Source organism: Salvelinus sp. IW2-2015, linkage group LG36 (genome assembly GCF_002910315.2).
Source record: "Salvelinus sp. IW2-2015 linkage group LG36, ASM291031v2, whole genome shotgun sequence".
NCBI lineage: Eukaryota > Metazoa > Chordata > Actinopteri > Salmoniformes > Salmonidae > Salvelinus > Salvelinus sp. IW2-2015.
Window position 1 is genome coordinate 23,155,463 of NC_036875.1, and position 4,718 is coordinate 23,160,180.

Below are 4,718 nucleotides of genomic sequence, written 5' to 3' on the forward strand. Positions count from 1 at the left end.
TTAACTGCTGGTAGGCAGTATGCCTGTAAAACTGCATGGTCTTCTCCCTGTTTTGTGCTCTCATCCAGGGCTAATAGATCATTACTATCAACCCTGATGTTTCCAGCCTCCAAGCAGTAAGTGTATGTGCAGCGTTGTACTGATGCAGGTATTTGGCCCCCCACCACAGCACTTCTCCATGTCAGTTGGCATTTCTTGACACCTGCCAAAGGTGCACCAAAAAGGGCCTCCTTCTGCACCTCCACCACCTCCCTGGATGAGATGGACCACATCAAACTGCTTCTGGTGTCCTCTCCAGCATCATCAAGACACCATGCCTCTTTCTCTCGAACAGCTGTTCAAGATACACCTAAAGTGAATAAAAAAAAGAGCTATATTTCCTGGTTGACATGAGAACCAGAGTTGACAATCTGGTCTAGATTTTGTTTAGACTAATCAGACATGATGTAATGTGGCTTACAAACCTTCACCTGTGCAAGTCTATCTTGAGGATGATGATCAACTCTCTCCCTATCAGCCATGGATATTTCCCAGATTCTGCCTCTGCCCCTTCTACCTGTCCCCCTGTTCCCTCTCCTGGCCCTGTTTGATCCTCTTGCCCTGCCCTCTACATGGGCCCGTCTTTACACTGGGCCTCAGCAGTCCTCCACGGACCCTTGGACCTCTGCCCCTGGCTCTATGTGTGCCATGTTCAGGCAGCAGATTCTCCCAAAAGCAATAATTTCAAGAATCAGGATCACCTTTTATCTGCCAAGTACATTTGACCTGTGTCAGAAATTTGACCTGGTGAAATGGTGCTGCCAGCAATTGACAGAAAATATGCTCTATGTAAGAATAGCAATTAGATGGTAATCTTATTTGTTGTAAATATTTCATAGACCTAGCTATGACTGATAGCTAACGTAGCTACAACTATTGATACATTCATATGGTCATTAGATATTATCTATATTACCTCGACGTGATCTGACATTTCTAATAACGTTAGCTCTTTGGATTTTTATGTTGTGGAAGGAAGACAAACATGACTAATTAGCTAACATGAATATACTCAATGTTTGCAAATACATGAAATGAAAACAAGGATTTTTGATTTCGACGAGCTTAAGGTTAGCTAACAGTTATTTTGCTAGCTAGCTAGCAAAATAATTTAGCCAGCTAGCTACTAGTAGCTGCCTAGTGTAGCCAACAACAGGCAGAACACAGCTAAACACTACAGAACATGCAGAACAGGGGCCTGTTGCACAAAACTAGGATAAGGGATTAAGCCAGGATATCTTGGTGATCCTGGCTCAATTGATCCGTAATCCGGTTGCACTAAAGATGGATAGGGGGCAGGAGGATATGTTATGGTATAAATTACCATGGAGATTTATTCTGTGGAGCTAGCCTGCTCCAGACCAGGCTAAATTCCAGGATCTATTTAATCTCATCCCTAATGTCAGTCAGCAGTCACCACAAATGGAAACCAATAGTTATTTCACTGCTCACTATACATTGTTATCACATATAACTAGACCCACTGTTATTATTTAAACGTTTGTGATCATTAATTTCAATGATTTTGGATAAAAAAATGATTTTTAGATGAATGTGCTATCATTAGATAATTTACAGTTTCCCATAGACTATAAGGCTATATATAAAATTATAGAATATTAGGGCCACAGAGGGGAAAAAAACAAAGTCATAATATTGTAACCAGTTGTTTTAAAGGAGGACAGTTGTTAAAATGACAGATGTGGGGCATTTCGAAATTGTACTTCAGTATGGTTTCATAAACAAAGACATGCTGATGTGCCAGAATATTAAGTATCACATTGTCATAAGTATCAAAACTGTAAAACAATATGTAGCTTTCTGCAGAAAGAACCAGCCTCATAAATTTATGACTTTATCCTTTTTCTTCAGTGTGGCCCTAGTACTCTGTCATATAAACAAATACACATTCCATATGAATATAAAAACACAATGTGTAACATTATGTTCCTTTATTGAATAAGGACAAACAAAAGCAGGTAAACCATCAGCTCCTTTCGAAACTGAAGTCACAGTGACTCTACAAGATGGAAAGCACAGAATCCAAGCATATTATACAAAATGATACATACACATTCAAAGGTCTGTATATAACACACCCTGCATGTCTGCACACTAAAATAAATGCAGGACAAACCATACACATCAACTGAACAGACAAATGAATGGATGCAGTAGCCTCCCTGCAGCCTTGTATTACACACAGTATACCGCACAAACATCATAAGAGGCCAAATTCGTCAAAAAACGAACCCAAAAAAACCCAAAGTCCTCTGCCACCGCAGGACATATTTAACCAAAATTGAAAGCACACATACTAACTAAAATAATTCAACACAATATTCCTCAGCAGCCGACACTGTCGTCATCAGGGAAGATTGCCGGATTGTCCCAGTCCATGCGGTGGCACTCTGGGGCCCTCTCCTTCTCAGGCAGCCACATTGTGGAGGACAGCACAAGCCACAGTAATATCACATGCCCTAACAGGGCTGACCCTTAATTTGTGAAGGCAGTGAAGCGTGCCTTCAGGAGGCCAAAGGTCATTTCAACTCTGGCCCTGGTCCTGGCATGGGCATGGTTGTAGGCCTGCTGTGCTTCCTGGGGGTCTGTGAAAGGTGTCAGGAGAAAAGGCTGGCAGCCATACCCCCTGTCTCCCAGCAACACACCAGAGAATTCACCTGTCAACACAAAATCTCATCATTACTACCTCATAAACACAGTGATATTCTTGACACAGCCATGATGTTATAAATAGGGGTTGTGTGGCTTACCTTGTGATAGGCACTGATAGATTTCAGAGGCCCGAAAGATTCTGGAGTCATGGACTGAGCCAGCCATTTTGCCACAACATTGCTGATCACACAGTCAGCATTGCAGACCATCTGAAATCATAAGATGAGGAATATTACACCAATCAATGCACATCACTGCAATGCAGAGTGTTCGTCAATGGACAATATCAAAAAGTTATGTTCACCTGAACATTAATGCTGTGAAAGGATTCCTATTCACAAAATCGGCCTCATGGGCAACTGAGGGGCTTTTATCCTTATGTGTGTGCAGTCCACTGCACCAATGACATTGGGGAACCTGTCACACAAAGTAATGAGTATCCTACTATGTGTTAACAGTTGTCCTGTAATTTGTAGATCCTCTTACCTGCAATCCTATAGAACTCCTCTTTGATGTCACAGAGTCTCTGTGGCCAGGGAAGGAGATGAAGACATCTGCTAATGCTTTGATAGCCAGACACACACTCCTTATTGTGCGGCAAATTGTGGCCTTGTTCAGCTGTTCTGCATCCCCCACTGATACAGGAAGGCTCCACTAGCAAAAAGCGCAAGGCCACACAAACCATTTGCTCCACACTCAGTGCATGGCTCCGTGCAGTGCGGTGCTTAATCCTGGGACCCAGTAGTCTGCATAGATACCTGATGCCATCTGCAGAAAACCTGTATCTTTCATATAGATGGTCATCAGGGAAGGCCAGTGGGTCCAACCGGTCCCTGAAGACCCTTCTCGCCTGAAGGCTCTCCTAGCACAAGTGCTTCTTCATCCACCACATCGCGCACGAATGGCATGCCATTGTCAGAGCAGAAAGGAACACACAATTTTGGGCCTTCATATAGGCTAGTGGCCACACTGGTGCTGGGGGGTGGGCAAAAGAGGCAATGCCTTATAACGATGACTTGGTTGTACTGATTGCTGGGAAAATAAAAAAACTTAGAAAGATGCCACCGTCCTGTGTGCTCACAATAAGAGCTCATATGTCATGGCTCACTTGACTTTACGAGAATATACCTAATTTTTATTTTGAGCTGTGTCATCTTCTTGGAGCTGGGGGAGGAAAGAAAAATAATGATTAATACATTTGTGTTACAGTTAGCATAACAGTGTACATTGAAGGCATATCTCACCTCCCTCTCAAGTTTTTTTTTTCAAGGTCCAGTTCCTAATTGTCCTCTTTTTTATTTCGGACTCCAGTGCAAGATTTTCCATCTTTTCTTCTTTGTACTGAATGTCTATGTCTGCCAGTTCTATTTGGCGCCGGAGGTGGTTGCCATACAACTTCTTGATAGCTTGTGAGCTCTGTGAACACAATACAATTAGCGCAGCTGGAATTTGGCAGGATGTGGTGTCCTTTTATTAATACGCACTATGTTGCCAGGCTGGTTTCCCACTGTATAGCATCTGGGTCCTGTAAAAGAAATTAGATTTTTTGATTTTGATGAGGACTCCTCACCATTGTAGAGTAAATAGTACTTTCACAGTCTTAACATGATACCTCATGCCTTCTGGAATCCAGAGAGATGGTCTCCTCCTCATCATCGTCTCCATCATGTGCTGTTGCTGCTGCACTGGGGCCTTCACCCTATCACATTTAATCGGATTCATATTGAAGCTATAGACAAGACATGCCAGGCCTACAGTATGCCTTTGATGGAGTACTCACTGATCAGCATCGTCTGGGGCTTGTGCTGGTGGCTCTAACAGGACACAGTGCTGCCAGACACTGCAAGGCAATAGGTAAACCAAAGTCAGACAGTCCAAATTGATTCAATATGAATGTGTTGTTCCCATGTAGAGATGGAAGGACATACCTTGAATGAAGCGGGTGGCATCTTGGGAGGAACCTATGCTCGTCTCTTTCCCCCCAGGGATCCCCTCTAAGACGGGCC

General features: G+C 43.0%; 2 long non-coding RNA genes across 2 annotated transcripts; both read right to left on the bottom strand.

Annotated features, from left to right (window-relative positions):
* Window positions 1-2,503: 2,503 nt before the first annotated feature.
* On the bottom strand, window positions 2,504-3,345 carry LOC139023753 (uncharacterized). The gene is made up of 3 exons (XR_011474916.1): window positions 3,199-3,345; window positions 2,811-2,921; window positions 2,504-2,717 (listed from the first exon to the last, which is right to left on the bottom strand). It is a non-coding gene; the product is annotated as an uncharacterized lncRNA (long non-coding RNA).
* Window positions 3,346-3,690: 345 nt separating this feature from the next.
* Window positions 3,691-4,438, bottom strand: LOC139023747 (uncharacterized). The gene is made up of 3 exons (XR_011474903.1): window positions 3,957-4,438; window positions 3,841-3,876; window positions 3,691-3,744 (listed from the first exon to the last, which is right to left on the bottom strand). It is a non-coding gene; the product is annotated as an uncharacterized lncRNA (long non-coding RNA).
* Window positions 4,439-4,718: the final 280 nt, after the last annotated feature.